Source organism: Terrapene carolina, unplaced genomic scaffold (genome assembly GCF_002925995.2).
Source record: "Terrapene carolina triunguis isolate 2854851 unplaced genomic scaffold, T_m_triunguis-2.0 Scaffold110, whole genome shotgun sequence".
NCBI lineage: Eukaryota > Metazoa > Chordata > Testudines > Emydidae > Terrapene > Terrapene triunguis.
The window spans coordinates 92302-114608 of NW_020664461.1; the positions used below are offsets into that span (position 1 = coordinate 92302).

The 22307-nt window shown below is 43.3% G+C and overlaps 1 protein-coding gene and 1 non-coding gene across 2 annotated transcripts in view; both read left to right on the forward strand.

Annotated features, from left to right (window-relative positions):
* The window catches only part of TRABD2B (TraB domain containing 2B), a 67643-nt gene that overhangs the window by 42334 nt on the left and 3002 nt on the right, over positions 1-22307 (forward strand). The window lies entirely within an intron of this gene.
* Positions 8907-8971, forward strand: LOC112102864. Its single transcript, XR_002907788.1, has one exon. It is a non-coding gene; the product is annotated as a small nucleolar RNA snoR109 (small nucleolar RNA).

Here is a 22307-nt window from a genome sequence, read left to right on the forward strand (position 1 = left end):
TAATTTTATTTCCGCCAAAAAAATTTCAAATGTAACAATTTCATTCAAAAATTTGTCATGGCTAATTTTGATTATTTTTTTAAACAAAAAAAAACGTTAACAAAATTAAAATTTCCCTTTCTAATGGCAATGTTGGTTGTCAAAAATGAAATGAAAATTGTAATTAGAAATGAAACCAAATGGTTTCATTTCAATTTTCAGAAATCTTCATTTTGTTTTAAATTTGTTTCTTTGCATGAAACATTTTGATTTCCACAAAACTACATTTTTGATGAAAAAATGTTGAGCAGTTCAGCTACCTTAGCAGGGATTGGGGGGGGAGGCACAGGGGTGAGTGTCGGGGAGGCGGGGGCATGGATGCACTGAGAGGGTCACAGCTTCAGTAGGATGGGGAGAGTTTTACTGTTTCTGTTGACACTATCAACTTAGTTTCCTCTTCTAATATAGATAGTTAATTACTGATTATATGTGTGGGGCAATAAATTGAAAGAATAAATAAATGTACATGGCACTATACCATAGGCATTTGAGTGACAAACAGACCAGGTCCTTGCCCTTAAGGGTTTAGACTCTAAAACCATAAGCAAAAAATACTACAAGACAGTAGAGAATATATACACCATCGGTTGTTGACATTGTCATTTGAGTGCTTTATAGAATAGAAAGTCTTTAGAAGTTCCTTACAGGTAAAGAGGCGGGGAGGTTGGTAAATGGAGGTCTATTTCAGGAGCGGAGATCGTTTGGAAGAAGGCAGAGAGTCTGGAGGAAGTGAAAGGGACAAATGAGATGGTGAGAAGGAAGGACTGGGCAGAACAGAATGAGACTGAGGGGCAAATCAGTGATTAACAGCCTCGCTGAGCCTTGAGCAAGAGCTGTTAATGGGGTGGAGTTGTGGAGTGCATTGAAGGTGAGTAGAAGCTTCAGCTTCATGCAGAATGAAAAATGGGAGCAAATGTAGAAAATTTCAAGGAGCAGGGAGGAGACTTGGTCAGAGAAGAAGGAAAGGACTAAGTGTTTCTAATGTAGCCATGGAACTGCAGGTCTGTTATTGGCTGAAAATGAAATAAAATCCCACTGTAAATGGGAATGGCATTTCCTTGATCGCCCGTTGGTGAATGTTCAACCCCAGACGAATGCAGTAACATTACAAACATCCATTTCTTTTAGAAGTGACAGCTATTTCAGCCTAAAAACTTTAAGCCAGTGATGAATGAAGAGTGACAATGTGCAATAAACTACCCTAATCATGCCCATATATAGTGAACCTTATCAGTTGGGCTGGAATTTAAGCCAGTTAGCCTGTTATCCTTTCCTTCAAGACAATGTAGTGATGGAAAACAGAATGCTGTCAATTTGTACAAACTTTTAATTCTGCTTAACTGCATCTGAAAGGTAAATTTCAGTAAATGAATCCAAATTGTTTCCTTTTCACAACACACAGTGCTGAAATATAGTACTTAGTTTCATTAAAGAGAAGCTTGCTTTTCTTTTTAGGAGACCAAGACACTTTTGAAGTCTAACAGGTAAATTGTGGTCAGATGACTTTCTTCCATATGGTGGCTTTGAGCTTGACATTTCCGTCATTGGGGTTTTGTTTGTTTAAAATAGTCCATCAGTCTCTCTGTTTAGTGTAGTGAATGCTAAAGGGATGCATAGCCACTGATGGACACTATGGGCTCCATTCTCTGTTCCAGCCAATCTATGCTCAACACAGGAAATGGAGAGGGGGTAATGGTGGCTCTATGGTTTGTGTTCCCCCTGTTGTCAGATTGGCTGGAGCCCTGTCTAGATCCCAGCATTAGTTAGAGAGTAGCCTGGGGACTTCTCTAACTTGTGACCAGTTACCTGTGACTCCAACGAGCTGTTCCAGCAGCCAGGAACAGAGAGGCTTGAGCCAGGCCTGTCAGGAACCCAACACAGGCAGTCAGGACAAGGGTCAGAGCAGGGACAAACCTGAGGCAGGGAGTAGCAGAGGAGTGCATGGTCAGGTTCTAGGCCAGGGCCGATACCAAGGGTCAGATTTCAGGATGTGAGTCACAAAGTGCAGTACAAATCAAGCCGAGGTCAAAGCCAGGAGGTCAGAAGCAAGGAATGGTTGTGGCAGCTACAGGGAATCCACACTGTGGCCTAGACACTTCCTGGAATACCCCGTAGGTTTATATAGGGTGGGGAGCCAATCAGGAGCCATGGGGCTGGTGTCTGTCAGAGCCCTTGAGGCAGGACTTCCCCTAGTCTGTGTCCACAGCGGGTCATGGGCAGTGGATCACAAGCTGGTTATAGCATGGATGCCAGCTTCCGGGTGTTAGACCCACAGGGCCCTACGATGCCTGCCTTTCCGGTCCATGCCTCCTTCAGGCTCTCCACACTAAGGAACTGCACGATGGGAATATAAAGCTGCTACCCTGACACTGCACCACCTGGAAATTCCCTCTTTACTGAGGGAATTCTCTGGTGGCAATGTCCCCTAGTTGATATCCCCTTTGCACCTCCAGAGCATCATAAAGGGGCATCAAAACTATCTGATCCTATATCTCACTGCCGTATGTAACCTAAGTAAGTTACTGCAACTTGTGTCCACTTCCTGATTAATTATTAAATACTACCCCATCCAGTATTTCCTTCTTCCTTCTCCCCAGCAATTTTTATCTTTTCAGATAACTTTGTGATATCACCGTGATGTGTCCATGAGTGCCCCCAAACAAGAAGGGATATTCTTGGTTTCCTTCTGACTTGTTAGATAACATGCTCTAATGATTGCTCTTCAGCAAATACTCAAGTGACTACAAAATGCAGCCAGTTATTAACCAGTTCAGTGTAAACATCAGCTTCCAAATGTCTCCTGAGTGACTTGGAGATACTTACACTTGTTCCTAAGGAGTTCTTTTTTTTTTTTTATGAAATGAAATAGGAAGTTCCTAGCCAAATCTTGCTTGCTGGTCTCTCGTGAGTAGTCCCATTGAAATAGTTATGTGGGATTTTGATTGGATGGTATTGCTTCCTTGATTTAAAAGTAAGGAAGTGAGACTTTAAGCATGTGCATACCTCCATTACGCATAGTCCCAAGCGCACATGTGCTTAAAGCTGTGCATGTGATTTATTGGATCGGGCCCTGATTTAACTTTGCAAAACACAGTCTGCTAGGAATCATGTTTACTCTGAGTAGTCCCACTGACTTCATCAGAATGACTCGCAATTAGATCTGGTCGGGAATTTTTCAGTGAATTGTTTTATTGTTGAAAAATGCTGATTGGTCTAAACTGAAATTCACGAAACAGAATCAGGTTTGATGAAATGCCCAAGTCAAGGGAAAAACAACATCAAGGAAAACAGTTTCAGAACTTTTAAAATGAAAAATGTTTCTTTTCCAGTTCAAAATGACGTTTGGATTAGAAATTTAAGCTAATGAGACTGAAAAAGGTTAAAACCAAAGAAACAAAAAGAAAGAAATTAATAGTCAGAGAGTTAAAGGCCAGAAGGGACCCAGAGCATGTAGTCTGACCTCCAGCACCCGCACACTAAACCCAACAACCAAACTTAGACCAAAGTATTACAGTCCAGAGGAGACTAACCTATCAAGTGTCACAAGCCAACAATAGGAGACACTGATATACACCAGTGACTAAGGCCCCACAGTAACCTAATTGATTGAGTGAGATATACCCAGATGATCCTGGCAAGTGATCCATACCCCACATTGCAGAAGAAGGTGAAAAACCTGCAAAGTCACTGCCAGTCTGACCTGGGGAAAAAAAGTTTCCCAACCACACATGGCCATCAGTTAGACCGTGAGCATGTGAGCAAGAACCAGCCAGTCAAGTGCCCGAGAGAGAGAATACTCTGTGCCACCTCAGAACACTGGCCATCCAATCCCCATCCAATGTCCCATCTCCCTCCATGGCCATTCCTGAAGCTACTCATGTAAGAGACCAAATAAGAGAGAGAGAGAGAGAGAGAGAGAGAGAGAGAGAGAAGAAGAAGAAGAATACTTGGGGGTATCCCTTCCTGACCCTTGCAGGAGACTGCCTGAAGCCCTGAAGCATAAGATTTTTAGATACATAAGACATAAACTAGAAGGGACCCCCAGGGCTGCCCCCTCCCATCACAAACAACCCTGTCATACAATGGCACTCATAAATTTGTTCAGCTCTCTCTTAAAACTAATTAACTTGTTTGCCCCCACAACTTTTATTGGACAAGGAAAAAAATGTTTTGAAATAATCTAAACAAAACATTTCAATTGATCCAAACTAAAAAAAAAAAAATCAGTTTTTCCGTTCATGAATAAGGCTAAGATTTAGTCATAGGTATTTTTAGTAAAAGTCATGGACAGGTCACAGGCAGTAAACAAAAATTCATGGCCCGTGACCTATCCATGACTTGTACTATATACCCCTGACTAAATCTTGGGTGCTCTGGAGGGGGGCTCTGGAGGTGCCGTGGGTGCTCTGGATGGGGGGCTCCAGGGCACCGCAGGTGCTTTGGGGCAGGAGGCAGCCCGGGGGCACTGCAGGGGCGGGGGCAGCCCGGGATCGCTGCTGGTGCTGGCGGGGGGGGGGGGGGGGGAACCCGGGGCCCGGGCCCCCCCCTAATGCTCCAGGGGGTGGGGGTGGCAGTGTGTGGCCCAGGACTGTTGCTGCTGCTGGCGGGGACGGCGGCATGTGTCCTGGGACCACCGCTGGTGCTCCGGGCGGTGGGGGAGTGGCGGAACATGGCGCAGGACCATCACTGCTGCTGGAGAGGGCGGGCACGTGGTGGCCTGAGACTGCCCCAGCAGCAGCCAGTGTGGCTGGCTCGGAGGCTACCGAGGTGCTTAGGCGGCCCTGGGATCAGTCGAACCTGCCGCTGCAGAAGACACGGAGGTCCCAGAATGTCACAGAATCCGTGACCTCCATGACAGACTCGCAGCCTTATTCATGAATCATTTTCAGCTTTTGACTTTTTGTCCTGAGTCAAGAAGGGAAAACAATTTTGAACTCTCAAAAATATTGGTGGAACAGGAAAACCATTTCCCGCCTTGCTCTACTCACTGTAGTGACATTATCCTGTTGCTTCTGAGCCGCACGGCAGACAGCAAGCCCTTTAATGGCCCTTTAATGTTTGTTAGTCACTTGAGTTTTTCAGGTGAAAGGTGTTATGTAACAGCATTCATTTGTATTAGTTATTCTTATATTTTATTTATCAATCAGAATATAATCCCCAATCAGCACCAGGACTCAATCATCTATTATTTTTTATGAGAAACTAATTAGTCATGTGTACCAAGTTCCTTTGTAGATACAGTAATTCATAATTATATTTGATAATATCAAAATATTTGTACTTTGAAAATGTCTGGGGAGATTTTCCAAAGCATTGGTGGTAAAACTCTGTTGAAGTTAGTGGTAAAACTCCTTTACGTCTGTGGCAGCACTGTTAGGCCAACAGTGAGTGTGTTTGAAAATCTCTCCTGTATTTCATGTTCTGTGTTTATGGCCATACCCCGAATGTTCAAAGAGTTGTGAAATTTGCTTATGTTTTTTTTTTAAATAGTTAATATGGGTTCTTTTCATCGCCCTTCTGGTTTCTGAGCCATCAGGGTGCATTTCGGCCATGTTTTCAAGCTGATCTCGGCAACTATGGAAACTTACTTTATTTAAATGAAATCTAAGAGAAAAGATGGTCCATTGGTCATGGCAGTAGCCTAGGACTTGAGTAGACCTGCGTTCAGTTCCCTGTTCTGCTGCAGACTTTTTGTGTGATCTGCATGTGTCACTTAATTTCCCAGTTCCCTAGCTGCCAAACATGAGACTAGCACTGCCCTGCCTCACAGGGGTGTTGTATGGATAAATACATTAAAGACCATGAGGTGCCGAGCGGCAATAGTGAAGGCGCTGGGATGTAGGTGCTTCAGATAGATAAATTCTTATGTGATCACCTGACTTCTAGGCACGGAGGCTTTACATCAAATATCTGGAGACTTACCCTAAAATCATATGAGTTGGCAACCTTAATACAAGAGCCTTTTAACATAGATTAATAGAAATGTCGGGCTGGAAGGGGCCTCAAGAAGTCATTAAGTCCAGCTTCCTGTCATGAGGCAGAATCAAGTAAACCTAAACCATCTTTGACAGGTGTTTGTCCAACTTGTTCTTAAAAACCTCCAGTGATGGCGATTCCAACCTCCCTTGGAAGCCTGTTCCACAGCTTAACTCCCCTTAGAGTTAAAATGTTTTTCCTAATATCTAACCTAAATCTCTCTTGCTCCAGATTAAGCCTGTTCTTTCTTGTCCTTCCTTCGGTAAACAAAGAAAAAAATGATCACAGTCCTCTTTGTAACAGCACATTTGAAGACTGTTATCAGGTCCCTCCTCAGTCTTCTTTTCTCAAGACTAAACATGCCCAGTTTTATTAACCATTTCTCAGAGGTTAGGTTTTCTAAACATTTTGGGCTGGTCTACACCGGGCGGGGCATCGATCTAAGAGAATAGAGTAGCTGAAGTCGACGTATCTTAGATCGATTTACCTCGCGTCCTCACGGTGCGGGATCGACGGCCGCGGCTCCCCCGTCGACTCCGCTTCCGCCTCTCGCTCTGGTGGCGTTCTGGAGTCGATGGGGAGCGCGTTCGGGGATCGATTTATCGCATCTAGATGAGATGCGATAAATCGATCCCCGATAGATCGATCACTACCCGCTGATCCGGCGGGTAGTGAAGACGTACCCTTTATCTCTCTTTTTTTTTTTTGCTCTCCTCTGGATTCTCTCCAATTTGTCCTCATCTTTCCTAAAGTGTGGTGCCCAGAATTGAACACAATACTCCAGCTGAGGCCACCCCGTGTCGAGTAGAACAGGACAACGACCTCCTGTGTCTTGCATACAATACTTCTGTTAATACACCCCAGATTGATATTAGTCTTTTTCTCAGCTGCAGCACATTATTGATCACATTCAGTCTGTGATCCACTATAACCCCCGAATCCTTTTCAGCAGTACTGCCATCTAGCCAGTTATTCCCCTTTGTGTAGCTGTGCATTTGAGTTTTCCTTAAGTACTTTGCCCTTGTCTTTACTGCATTTTATCATGTAGACTGTTGTCACAGGAACGCATTCTTGTCTCAATTACTAGGATGCAATCCCATTATTATTATTATTATTATTATCATCATCATCAGAGTGCCTAGGAGCCCTAATCATGGATTAGACCCGCCAATGTGCTAGGTGCTGTACGAACAGAGAACAAAAAGACAATCTATGCCACAGGGAGAGTACCATATAAGTATAAAATGAGACAAGTCAATGAAGTTGCATCGGCATAACTGAAAGCAGGATTGGGCTCAATATATGTGCTTGATATTTACTGTATCCTGGTAAAAGTGATGGGTGTATAGAATCTTTGCAGAAGTTGAATAATGGCATAGTATAACTCAGCGCAATATGAATAAGAGACAAATCTTTTTACTGTAGCCTGTGATACGGTGTTGACATCGTTTCTTTCCTGGTTTTTATTAGTGCTTCTTGGATTAGCAGGTTGGTCAAAGTGCACACAATGGATTAATTAAGACAGTGAAACATGTGTTCAGTTTAGAATTCTGTCATGCATCACAACAAGAAATGGAAAACTCTGACACGTGTCTTAAACTCTAGCATGATCACGCTAATACACCACATTTGGCAGCCTGCTAGGGGTGATAACGTCTTTCACCTTATAAAACTACAAGGTTCATTTGGTATTCTCCAGACATATCTAAAGAGATGCACAGCCATGATTTCATATGATAAACAGGCTATGGGCCCAAAGCTACTTTTTGTTCATTCTGTTAGTTTTCACTGGGCTTAAGTTTCCTAATGTTCTTGAGAAACTTGCATTGCTGAAATGTGATCAAAGAAATACGCCGAGCTATCAACTTTTTATTTGCAAAAAAAATCTAAAGAAAAGTCTCATTGTTTTTTATTTGCCATCATTTAAGAGATTTACATAACCATGGAGTATATGGTGCAGTATCTACACTTAGAGACAAAGTTTCTTTCTTTCTTTCTTTCTTTCTTTCTGATACTGCGCACATCTGCCCAAAGAATCAGAGGCGTGACCTCATGTCCCCCACCCCACATCAACCAGTTGAGTGTTGCGGGTGAGGGAGGGACAGGCTGTATCACCGTCAGGGAGGGGCAGAGCTGTTCCTTGAAGGCACAATCAGGGGCAGCTCCAGGCACCCAGCGCACCAAGCGCGTGCCTGGGGCGGCAAGCCGCAGGGGGCGGCGTGCCAGTTGCCGTGAGGGCGGCAGTCGGGCTGCCTTCGGTGGCATGCCTGCGGGAGGTCCGCCGGTCCCACAGTTTTGGCGGCAATTCAGCGGTGGGTACGCCAAAGGCGCGGGACCGGTGGACCTCCCTCAGGCATGCCGCCGAAAGTCACCTGACTGCCGTGCTTGGAGCGGCAAAATACATAGCGCCGCCCCTGGGCACAATACAGTCATAAGTAATTAGCCCAAGGTTACCAGGTGCATAAATCAGAGGCAGGAATAGAACCCCAAAAGTTCCAACTCCCAGTCTCCCACTCTAACCTCTAGACGTCACTTCTGCGTACCGTGGGCACTTATAAGAGACAATATCAAGCAGATTTCCTAAAATGTACCTTCAATCAAAAAGAACATTTTATGGTTCTCCAGTAGGAAATAGGGCAGGCTACAGAAGTACAAATTTCCTAAAAAAATAATTCTCCAAAAGTCCATGGATGATTTTGCTATTCATGACAGGTTTCAGAGTAGCAGCCGTGTTAGTCTGTATCCGCAAAAAGAACAGGAGTACTTGTGGCACCTTAGAGACTCACAAATTTATTTGAGCATAAGCTTTCGTGGGCTACAGCCCACTTCATCAGATGCATAGAATGGAACATGGTAAGAAGATATATATACTTACAGAGAACATGAAAAAGTGGAAGTAGCCATACCAACTCTAAGAGGCTAATTAATCATCTTAATTAATTAGCCTCTTACAGTTGCTATGGCTACTTCCACTTTTTCATGTTCTCTGTATGTATATATATTTCTTACTATATGTTCCATTCTATGCATCTGATGAAGTGGGCTGTAGCCCACAAAAGCTTATGCTCAAATAAATTTGTTAGTCTCTAAAGTGCCACAAGTACTCCTGTTCTTTTTGCTCTTCATGTTAGCACTCTAAAACGCTGCAACTTTTTGTTTTATTTTGGTCAAGTGCACACAAATTGTGCTTTCAGATCTGTTTACAGAACTGTCACTGACTTGACTGACATTTCTGCATGTCTCTCTGTGGGCAGAAATTAGCCTACACAACTGTCTGGCTTTCTGGAGCATGAAGAAACAGGCAACACGTTTTGTATTCTCTTCACTACTTTCAGCAATAAACTACCTTAAGCAAAGCTTTTTTTCTGCAAAATGAGGCAAATAAACATGTAGAATAGAACATTTGTATCTTGCTGATAGAGGATTTTGAGCAGTCTCTGAATCTGAATTCTGCATTTGTTAATGGTTAAATATTTCCAGCTGGGTGAATGAGTGAAACTAACCAAACTAGAGGCCAGATCTGCAAAGATTTTTGTACGTATAGTTACTCTCTACGCAGGAATCCAAGAACATTTTCCCTTCCTTCTCAGTGTGCTAATAGGAATGAAAATGCAGACACATGATTTGGTATGGATCCTATACAGAAATATCTCTTTCATTTCTGTTTTCTAGTACTTGCATGGCATCTAGTGTTTAAGAAGATGCATGATACGTATACATAATGTTGAGAGTTTCTTTGCTTGAAGAAGTATAACCCTGCTGCAACCATGTTTTGTTAAGCCATGTCAGGTCTGGCTGACATGGTATAAATAAAGTGTTTGGTTCGGATTTGGTTGTAAGAACTGGTAGCTGCCAAGCTATGACAATCATATCCCGTACACTAAATTAGGTGGTGCGCATGCCCTCATACTGCATAGTAGCATTCTACTTACAGGAGGATGGACAGTCTTGAGGTTAAGGCACGGGACTGCCAACTGGGCTCAGGACTCTGCTGGATTTATTCTGTGTCCTTGGGCAAAATGTTTAATTTCTCTGTGCCTCCATTCCCCATCTTTTGTTTGTATTTTGTATCTCTTTCTCCCACCCTTTTTCTGTCTTGCCTGCTCAGGCCCTGATCGTGCAAAGACTTACACGAGGGCTGGCACTTGTATAAGCTTTTGAAGGATCAGGGCTTTGGGGCAGCGAACTGTTTGGGGAAGGGACTAGGTGTACGTACAGCACCTAACACAGTGGTTCAGAGCTAGCTCAGGTATGTCTACATATGCTGCAATCACACCTCCAGCCTGCAGTGTAGAGATACTCTAAGGCCTGGTCTACACTAACCCCCCAATTCGAACTAAGGTACGCAACTTCAGCTATGTGAATAACGTAGCTGAAGTCGACGTACCTTAGTTCGAACTTACCGCAGTCCAGACGCGGCAGGCAGGCTCCCCCGTCGACTTCGCGTACTCCTCGCGCCAAGCAGGATTACCGGAGTCGACGGCGAGCATTTCTGGGTTCGATTTATCGCGTCCAGACAAGACGCGATAAATCGAACCCAGAAGTTCAATTGCCTGCCGCCGAACCAGCGCGGTAAGTATAGACAAGCCCTAAGGATCTGGGCCTTGATGTCTGTGAAGAGTGTCCTACAGGCACCTAGAACAGAGGACCAATTAGCAGAATCCTCTGTTATCTGTTGTGTTACTTTTTTTCAGAGGCTTGTAAGGTACTCCTTGTTGGCACCTGTTGGAGGAAAGATGCCTGTACTATAAATGGAAAAGAAATTTGATTTTACGTACATACTTTTTAATGTTTGATCTGTTGGTCACAACTGTGCTAAATTAGGATGTGTTCCAGACACAGGATTCACACCCCAAACTCCATTGGAGGTCATGGGAGTTTTGGGCTCAGGATTGGACCCTTGCACAAAAAAAGTCTGGAGAAAAATATGGGATTTTCCATTGAACAGGTTGCTACTAAGTGGGCTTGACTCTCTCTGTAAATGCAAGGATTTTTTGCAGGCTATTTTTAGGAACAGATCCCTATGAGGTCTGGTATACAAGAACTTTGCTGTGAGGTTTCCGAACACTTGTGATTCTATGTTGTGAGAACAGAGCATTTATGTTTAACCAGAGCATATGTTCCTTCAGCTACTCAAAGGAACGGCAGGCCGTGCACATGATCCATGCTCATGTTTATTGTTGCCTGTGAACAACCGTGTGCAGCAAACAGACTCGGGAGGAAAACTTGTTAGCAGATGTCCTGATGGCCCTTCCAATTTATAAATATGAGCCTCTACATTTATGTTTTCCATATCCAGAGCTTTCACTTGCCAGATGTTCCCACGGCTGGGTCCTTGAAGTCTTTAACTATGAGGATGCATGGCATATCGTCTATTTCATAGAAAAGAAAAGAAAATCAGATTGCTGTCTCCTATCAAACAGCTGAGGGGGCGGAAATCCACTCTTTACATTAAAGTGGCTTTTCATATCCTGAATCTGAGATGCACTTTTATACAGCTTTGTAAAATTCTGTGGATCCTGCAAAGCTGAATAAAAGTGCATCTCAGATTTAGGTGCATCTCAGATAAATACACTCACCTGGGCTTCTTTTTCTTTTTTTTTTTTCTTTTTTTGACAGGCTCTTAAAATACAAGTAAACAATAGCGTTTTCACCCTGATGGTGATGCTAATTTTACAAGGCTTGGTTTAAGTTCGCATTTTGTTTAGATTGAGCACGTGCTTTATTATTTTCAGATGCATTTCTTAAGATAAATAGTGGTGCATGGAGTTAAACCAGGATGAATTCAACCCAATATCTATCAATTAAATACGAAATGGATAATAGGAGCAGATTCAGCTTGGAATTCAAACATCCCAAACTCCAAGTCCCCATGTAAAAAAAGGTTTTGTCACCTTCACCATAGAATTCCCCCTTCTCCAAACATTAGAGATCTCTCTGTGGGTTATGCACTTGGGAACATTTTCACTGACCAGGGTAGCCAAGGGCAGAACGTGGACCACAGAGAATTATACCCATGAAATGGGCAATTTTAGAAAACTGGGAGCAAAGACTGTTTCACTGGAAGCAGCTCAGTATCTATGGGGCCAGGTACAGTGCTGCCACTGGGAAGTGTTGCAAACTTATGCAAACTGTCTGAATGGGTTCACAAAAAGCTTAGATATGGTTCCATGGAGACACTTAAGTCATTTCCAGATAGGGACCTAATTAATATGTGTCACAGGGAAACCCTGATTAGCTAGCAGGATTTTAAGCATTGCTGCCTGTCAAAGATCTTTGTACAAGTAAGTACTGGCATGTCCAGGACTTCTGAGGGTACTTTTGAGATGGGGACTATGTGTGGTGCCTGGTTCTACTATAGTTGCTTTGTAAGACATAGGAAGTAGCACGTGTCTTGTGGGCAACCAACGGCGTCATGACCTTCACTTTTTAAACTGGCAAACAGACAACCTGAAACTTGTTCCCCCAAGCCTCAGACCCTCGAATTTAGAGAAAGTCAAAACAGCTTTCACTTTTTTCCAAGCTTATAATTTGCCTAAATTCAGCACTGCTCAGACATAGTAGGTTCCAGGATCTGACCTGAACTTGAAGTTATTAGCCTAATGTTCTGTTTAAGAGACTGTGGGGCGGCGTGGGGAATAGAGACAGAGGACAGAGTCCAATGAATAATGGAGAACAATATGGGGCTGAGACCAAGCAGAGAAAAAAACAACTACATAGAGATGGAATAAGTTGCAGAGAGGAAATAAATCTCTTAAAGTGTTTAACAATAGAGTCAAATATATATGTGTATTCCTCACGCATATCTAAATCTGCATGGTTAATCCTATGCATCTGCAAATAATATTTATAATATAATATCCCAAACAAACATGTGAATAAGCATAGGAGAGTGTAGGGCTATCCATTCTGTTTCTGATTTAACTACAGGTTGAGCCCAAGACACACAAATCTGGATCACAACATGGATCACCGCAAGATAGGGGTGTTTGGATGTGGGTGTTCTGGCTCGGACCATTTTAACAGCGGGGGCCATTTGCAGAAAGTGGATAAAAGAAATGGATTCAGATTTCAAACAACACAACATTTGGGGAGGAGGGTTTGACACGACCTGATTTAAAGCTTCATCACATGAAAACCTGTTTCTTTTACTGGGCACATGTTGCAGACCAGCCAATTGCTGGTAGCCTTGAATGAGCACAATATGGACCCAATTTTTCCTAATTCTCTGGGCATCTTTGCCTGCATAGCTAGGGTACTCACTTACCACGATTGTGCTGATTATCACAGGAAGTGTGTGCAGGGTTGGCCAGTTAGACAAGCATGTGGTCATTTGCATGCACAGTTACCATGATTATGCATGCAGCTGCAGAAACTGCATGCACAATTCAGAGATGAATTTTACTGAACACATTTTGGCTTGGCTGTCTCCATAGAACTGGCCAAACAAACAGTTCCAAAGTATTCGATCTCAGCAAGAGCTGGGTTTCATGTAAAAACTGGAATGGATTTTCTAGGTTCTGTGGCCATGGAGGCCCTGCTCTTCACTGATTTCAATGGAAATTAGGAGCCGAACCATTTTTGAGGATCTGGCAGAATCCTAATATGAAATCACAAGGGATCTTCCGAGGGTCTTAGAGAACCATCCAAGCATTTCTAAGGAGGGCAAAGGGAAGAACTAAAGTTGTCATCTCCTGTATCTGGACCACCCAAACACTAGCCAACAAATCATGGTATTTTTCAGCTACGGTATCTTGACTTATTGTTCACAGGGATTTTAAAGAATTTCATTTCATTTCTTTCTTAGTTTTTTTTTTCCTAGGGATGACATGTCGTTTCCTGACAGGCTGCTTTTAATAAGGTTGAAATCTTTGTTGTTGCCAAATCCAAGAGGAATAGAACATCTTTAAGTCATTAGATGGGAATGGGGTAATCACTCAGAGGGTGCGCTTCAAAGGTTATTAGTTTTTACAATGTGTTCACTATTCTGCAGTTGTCTGAAAAATAATATAGGTACCAATTCCGCCTCTGACCCATTCATGGTACAGTGGGCACAGTATTTGTATGCAAACTAATTGAAGGATTTTCCTGAAGGATTTTGGCACTTGAGGTTAAATAGGAACCTGTATGGTATTAGTTAGGGATGGAAATACATGTTAGCAAGAAATAAGAGCCCTCCCGCTCCCAAACTTTCACCCAAAAAAACAATAAAGACAAAATCAAACCCCTTCTCAGGCTTGGAGGATGGGCCATTTACAGACTCTGGGAATTACCTGAAACAAAGGGCATAATTCTGCCCTCGTTCGAGTGAGTGCAACTCTGCTTTCTTCGGTGATTTGCTCCAGAACTGAATGTGGCCACAGAAGTAAAAAAAATACATCAAGAAAGTCTGTTCCGAAGGAATTTTCCATATAACCTTGGCAGCTGGGTAGTCCAAATCTGAGAGAGCCTGTGAAATGTTTGTGCTAGAATATTATTATTATTAAGATCCCAATGAAGATCAGATTGTGCTCGGGACTGTACACATAAAGATAATCCCTGCCCTAAAAAGTTAAGAGTCTCGTTAGCAAAAGTGGAAACGGAAGCAAAATGATTTGGCCAAGGCCACTGTAAATCAGTGGCAGAGTCAATCATAGACCCAGGTCTCCTCACTCCCAGTCCTTTTTCCTAGCCACTGAACTATAAGGGGCTGAGGTAAGCATTTGAAATGTTGACATCTGATTGGTCTCTCACTTCCACCAGCTGCACACCAGCATCACTTCGTTGGAATTACTCCTGCTTCCACAGCCACAAGTGAGAGGAGACTCAAGTCTCAGCCACTAGGGATTCACACAGCAGATGACACAGCCACAGGTGTGAAGAGGATCAAGCCTAAACTCCTAGCGCTTCACATAGCAATAGTTTGTGTCAGACCTGGGCAATCTCCTATGTTGTTAATAATTATCATTGTGGTTATTTCTGATCCTAAAGCAATGCAGTCTGAATAATGCTTCTTCCAGGAGTACATAAGAACATAAGAATGGCCATACTGGGTCATACCAAAGGTCCATCCGCCCCAGTATCCAGTGATCAATGCTAGGTGTCCCAGAGGGAGTGAACCTAACAGGTAATGATCAAGTGATCTCTCTCCTGTCATCCATCTCCACCCTCTGACAAACAGAGGCTAGGGACACCATTCCTTACCCATCCTGGCTTATAGCCATTAATGGACTTAACCTCCACGAATTTATCCAGTTCTCTTTTAAACCCTGTTATAGTCCTAGCCTTCACAACCTCCTCAGGCAAGGAGTTCCGCAGGTTGACTGTGCGTTGTGTGAAGAAGAACTTCCTTTTATTTGTTTTAAACCTGCTGCCCATTAATTTTATTTGGTGGCCCCTAGTTCTTATATTATGAGAACAAGTAAATAACTTTTCCTTATTCATTTTCTCCACACCACTCCTGATTTTATATACCTCTATCATATCCCCCCTTAGTCTCTTCTTTTCCAAGCTGAAGAGTCCTAGCCTCTTTAATCTCTCCTCATATGGGACCCGTTCCAAACCCCTAATCATTTTAGTTGCCCTTCTCTGAACCTTTTCTAATGCCAGTATATCTTTTTTGAGATGAGGCGACCACATGTGTACACAGTATTCAAGATGTGGGCATCCCATGGATTTATATAAGGGCAATAAGATATTCTCCGTCTTATTCTCTATCCTTTTTTGAATGATTCCGAACATCCTGTTTGCTTTTTTGACCGCCGCTGCACACTGCGTGGACTTTTGTTATTTTAAATTTATCTTGCAGAGGATCTTTCTTACAAACATTATTCCCCCGAACCCTCGATATGCTGCAGTACGAAGCTGAAGTTGAAAAGCGAAAGGAGAAGGAAATGAAAAGGTTAAACACAAGGCCGAAGGGAAAGGAAAGGTGGCAGAATTTGCAAAGGAGAAGACTCTTGCGCCAGCTTTAAGTTTTCTACAACAGAAGAAGGGGGCTCCAAATGTTTATCCAAAATGCTCAGGTCTGCAAAGTTGGTCTGGAAACCTTTCACTCCTTCCGACTTATGCTTGGGGCAGGAGTACCCCAAGGCCAGCCTTTCTCATGGTATTTTCACATGCCTGGCCCTGGCTGGAACCTGGGAATGCAAATGCAGCACAGACTAGAGGAAAAGGAGTAAGAAGGAAGGATGTTGTTTTTTTCCTTGGGTCATTTGGGGGCAAAGCTCTCGGTCAGTTCTTATTTTATCCAAAATCTTTAACTTGTGGCTCTCAGCCTTTTTGATTGGCAAGCCCTAGTGTTACATTGGTGAAAGGAACAGGAGCACTTGTGGCACCTTAGAGACTAACACATTTATTTGAGCATAAGCTTTCGTGGGCTACACCCCACTTCTTCGGATGCATAGAATGGAACATATTTTGAGGAGATATGCATCCGAAGAAGTGGGATGTAGCCCATGAAAGCTTATGCTCAAATAAATGTGTTAGTCTCTAAGGTGCCACAAGGACTCCTGTTCTTTTTGCGGATACAGACTAACACGGCTGCTACTCTGAAATTGGTGAAAGGACAGCCCCAGCCAGTCCCTGCAGCCCACAGACCGCATCCCCGACCAGCTGGCATGGCTCTCCATTCATCTTTATCTTCTAGCTTCCTTCTCCTTTCTGCTTTCTGTTTTTTACCCCTCGCCCGACTTTTGTTCCCCTCCTCCTGTTGTTCCCATTCCCTCCCAGCCCCGCACAGCCTATGTGGCAGCCAGAGGTGGCACCAAACCCTTGCTGTAACCGCTGACCTAAGCTCAGGATGCTAAGTTGCTTCCTGAGGCTGCGGGCCTGAATACACCTGCGGTTCCTATGGCCTGGCTGTGTTAGCAAGCTCTGCGCGAGCCGAGAGGGAAGGTGGGTTTACTCAGTGCAGCATCAGCAGCTTTCCTGCCTCCTCTGGATGAGTCTGCTGCCCCGCATCTTACGAAACGCCAGTTAACCCACCCCTAAGAGCTAGATCCCTATTGATTTGTTGTAAAAACTGGGCTCTAGCGGGCCTACCCCAATTGTGAGCTCAACTGTTGGAAAGAAGGTGAAAGTTCATAAGTGTTACGAAAGCTTCTAGCAGAAGATTTGGCAGGAGCTGCTAATGTTGGCCTAATTACCCATCACACACTGGATACTAGCAAACGAGGTTTAGTTCTTTGGTTTTTCCCCCCCTTCTATCTGATAGCACTTTGATGAGCATGGAATTTTAATGGCAGTACGCGGCTGCCGCCTCATTACATCTTGTCAGATACATGCCGACCAAGTGTCCCGGAGTGCTGAAACACTTGTCCACAGCCTCCTGTTCTTTCAAAGCTGTCTTCTCTTGAAGAGCCCCCTCTCTCCCTCCCAGAGATAAACGGCAATGGCTGCGGCCGATAACAAAGTGCAGGACTGGTGGAATAAATAGATTGCTCTCAGCGGTGTTGTACTGCCCTCTGCTTCGGCATGTGTGCCACATATTCAGGGGTTCCTGCATCAAGGGCGGAAATTGTGCGTTGTCAATTTCTCACACAGCCAAAGTGTTTGATCAAGGCTGGATCAGAGCTCCATGATCCTTTTCCGATGGTTTCCAGTAGAGTCTTGTCCAAAGAGCACTCTTACCCTCGGCTAAGATTTTCAAGATGTAGCTGTTCAGACCTTAGGACAATAGTGCTGCTGCATCCATAGCTCTTGTATCATTCGCTCTGCCCTGCGACATAGCATTGCTCCTTAGGAATGAAAGCACAAAGCACAGTTGACTGAGATATGGAAACTGTCCATGGATCTGGTCTCCAAAGACCCTTGGCATGAATAGAGACCAATAGACATCTCTTCGAGTCAATGTCAGTAGCAAGTCCTTTATCTTCTCTGTAGGCCACCAACAAGAGGACAACATTGCTTCCTCATTCAGACACACAGAGCCATGTCATAATGTCATCACTAATGAATAGTTGCCTCTCCAGACCGAAAAGGACCATCACTGGTATCCTTAAGGAGATCCAAATGATTTTCTATTAACTGAACCCTGCAAAGGGTGCTGTTTACTGGCCCTGATGCAGCAAAGCACCTAAGTGCTTAATTTTAAGTGTGTAAATATTGGCTTCCAGGGACCTACTCGTGTACTTAAAAATATGGACATGTATAGAGTGCTCAACACCTTACAGGATTGGACCTTTGGGCTGACGGTATGGAGACTGCGACACAGTGTCTCCAGAGAAGACATGTAAAGTATGGAAAACAGCGGGGTAGATCTTTGATCTCCAACAAGGGTGGCCTACTGCTCCCCACCAAGCAAAATAAAAAAATCGCCTTACATTTTGACCTATTCTATTTTTTCCAGAACAAAACCCTTCAAAGACTAATACACATTCTTTAGGCTAAACACATTTGTGTGTCTTTGTCAGTTATAGAGTCATAGATTTTTAAGGCCAAAAGGGAACATTAGATCGTCTGACCTCCTGTATAACACAGGCCAGCTTCTTCACCCAGCTACTCCTCCATTGAGCCCAATAACTTGTGTTTGATGAAAGCCTATCTCCCAGAAAGGCATCCAAGTCTTGACTTCAAGAGACGGAGAATCTATCACTTCTCTCGGTACTTTGTTCCAATGGCTAATCACATTCACTGTTAAAGAAATTGTGCCTTATTTCTAATTTGAATTTGTCTGGCTTTAACTTGCAGTCATTGCTTCTCATTATGCCTTTTTCTGCTAGATTAAACAGCCCTTTAGTACCCAATATATTCTCCCCGCGAAGTTATAAAACTTCTAATAAGCCTGACAGTCATCATCCTGCATGTGGCTGGTCCTAGGGACCTGTGAATCTTATTTACTAATCTTTAGTGACATGCATAACGATCTGATTAGATCCCAGAGAAACAGCCTTTTTTTTTAAAGAAGAAGAGGACATTATTACAGATCTCAGATCTGAAAAAGCTACCAGGAAAATAATCTCATTGACTCTTCCCACATCTGTGGATAAAAAACAAAACAAAAGCTCAATAATGGTTAAATTTGTTTTGAAAATTAAATAGGAAGCACATGCTGAAAATCATTTCAATAATAATAAAAAAAAAAGACTAACCCCAAATCACAAATTTGAACCAGGCATTATTTTATGGAGAATTTTGACAGAAAACAGCATTGCAACTTACCAGCTCTTTGGTCTTTTAATGGCAAACTCCATTTTTTAAGGTTCAGTCTCTGTTGACATGCCATCCGTATGACTTCTTTTCGCCAGATATTATAAAGAAAACCAAACGTTGGGCTTGTACATGTTATTGTTTAGGTTGATTAACTATCATCGTCATGTATTTACGTAGCCCCTTTCATCCAGACGGGTCCCAAAGTGTTTTGTAAACTGTGTCTAAAAGAATCATTCACCCACTATTGAACTTCAGCCATCTTTGAGGGGAAACATGGTAGCTGTTTAACAGGGCACAGCTTCCCTGCATAGAAACATTGGGGACCCCTTCCCACAACCCTTCCATGCATGGAATTCCCATGGCTCTCAAAGGGAGCCCTGTGACTGGAAAACTTGCTGGATGGAAATCTCGGGCAGGAAGTGATAACAATACCATCGCCATCTGAAACTGCAGAGGTAACCGAGGTAGGGAGGTACATTTGCTCAATTTGGAGTGAGATCTTTTCATGCCCCTCTATTTGCTAAAAAGGTGCCATGGTCAGGCAGTGACAAAGAACTAGACTGGGACTCAAGACACCTGGTTCTGTTCCAGGGTCTGCCTCTGGTCTGCTAAAATGTCATTTTAGGCCAGGTTTTCAAGGTATATAGGCACCTAAAGATGCAGATTTGTGCCTAGTAGGATTTTCAAAAGTACCTAAGTGAGTTAGGCAGCTTTGGCATTCCATGCCTCAGTTTCTCCTTCTGGAAAATGGGAATAATGATACTGACCTCCTTTGTAAAGCACTTGGAGATCTAGGGATGAAAAGCACTGAATAAGACGAGGTATTATAAACAGATTTTCAACTGTATACACCATCTGAAAGACGATACCTCCAGGAGAGAGCTCCCAATTGGTGTAGAGAATATTTGAAATTCACTCGCTGCGCTAAGCACAAAGGTTTTGCTTACAACTTGTTACTTCTATGGATTCTACTATTGCAATACCAATACCTATTGCCAAGTATGGGACTAGATTTGTAGGGACAAGCTGAACCACAGAAAAATAGAATTGCAGTTTTGCTGCTCCTCAAGTGCTAAAACCAAACCAGAATCGATTCCCAAACCAATGTATAATAGCATTGTGTGTGTGTTTTCATTTTGGTGTGCTCCCAATTCAGCATGTACATAAACATATGTTTTAAGCATGTGAAGTCAATGGGACTGTTCACATATTTGAAGTCCGGCATGTGCTTAAGGAACCTGCTGAATCAGGGCCTGAGTTTGCAGTTTTTTGAGAAAGGGTTACCAGTGTTAATGCTGGGAGGGCAATGAACGGCTGCCGTATTGTCTGATGAAAAGCTGCCATATCGTCTGATCAAAAGTACAAGCTTGCAAATGTGATACCATAGCAGGTGGGATAAATGAAAGGGGGGGGATAGCTCCCTTTTATGAACACACAGCCAGCCAGTAAGCTTTAAAATCCCTCTTGGTAGGTGTTCTCTGCTTGCTTTACCTGTACACAGGGCCGTCTCCAGGCACCAGCGGAGGAAGCACGTGCCTGGGGCGGCACATGCTAAGGGGCGGCATTCCGTCCATTCTTGGGGCGGCAGAGTCTGAGCGTTTTTTTGTTTGGGTTTTTTTTTGCTTGGGGTGGCAAAAATAGTAGAGCCGGCCCTGCCTGTAAAGGGTTAAAAAGTCCCCCAGGTAAAAAGAAAAAGGAGTGGGCACCTGACCAAAAGAGCCAATGGGAGGGCTAGAACTTTTTAAAATGGGGAAAAAACTTCCCTTTGTTGTCTGTTTGTTCTCCAGAGAGAGGGGACAGAACAGGACAGGGCTGAAGTTATGCTGTAAGCAGCTTTAAAACCAGGTATGAAAAAGCATCAATTCATACCTCAAACCTACTTATCTGAAACCCCAGATGTGTAAGTAGATCAGAAATGTTTAGAAAGACATGATTGGGTTATTTTCTTTTATTTCTGAAAGGCTTGTGGACTCCTCTGTGCTAACCCCAGATGCTTTGGTTTGCTTGTAACCTTTAAGCTGAACCCCCAAGAAAGCTATTTTGGGTGCTTAATTTTTTGGAATTGCTCTTTTAAAATCTAGCAAAAGCCTAAGTTCCAGATGTATTTTCTTTCTTTTTGTTTTTAATTTACCTTTTTTAAGAACAGGATTTTTGCTATCCTAAGAGGTTTGTGCATACGTTGTTTAATTAGCTGGTGGCAACTGCTAATTTCCTTTGTTTTCTTTCTCAGCTGTTCCCCGGAGGGGAGGTGAAAGGGCTTGAGGGTACTTCACAGGGAGGAATTCCCAAGTGTTCCTTCCTAGGTCCAAGGGGGTTTTTGCATTTGGGTGGTGGCAGCGTTTACCAAGCCAAGGTCAGAGAGAAGCTGTAACCTTGGGAGTTTAATACAAGCCTGGAGTGGCCAGTATTAATTTTTAGAATTCTTGCAGGCCCCCACCTTCTGCACTCCAAGTGCCAGAGTGGGGATTCAGCCTTGACAGCAGGTCCTTTGGCTAGGGGAGACCGGAAACTTTCCAGATTCGTATAATGATTCTGTAAATGGAAGGGGAAAACAGAAGTTCAATCAGAACTGAAACAAGTGTTGCCCATTTATTAGACACTCTGCAGTACATTTTACTGAAGACATTTTATCACAGCCAAAAGACTCCAATATGGAACAATTCTGCATTGGCCAGAGGATGGACTAGATACTCTAAGCGGTATTTTCCGGCTCTAATATGTGTGGTTTATTATATATTGTTAAATTAATTAATGGGATTATATAATGTGGTTGCTTGAAATAGCGGGCAACTGGACTTGTTGACCCAAGAGATCCCTTCCAGTCTTATGTTCCTGGTTAGCTGCTGACCTTTTTGTCTGTGATTTTATGCAGACACCGCCAGTGCAAACCATTATAGCTCTCTGACACCAATTTATACCAGCGGTGACTCTGGCCACAGATTGTTATGTTGACTGTGTTTGGGTGGGGGAGGGGTTCTTTTTTATTCGAATTTATTACAATGTTTTTCTTTTACATCCCTATTTTTGTTCAGCATCTTCATTAATGAGCTGGAGGATGGGATGAACTGCACCCACAGCAAGTTTGCGGATGACACTAAGCTGTGGGGAGAGGTAGATGCGCTGGAGGGTAGGGATAGGGTCCAGAGGGACCTAGACAAATT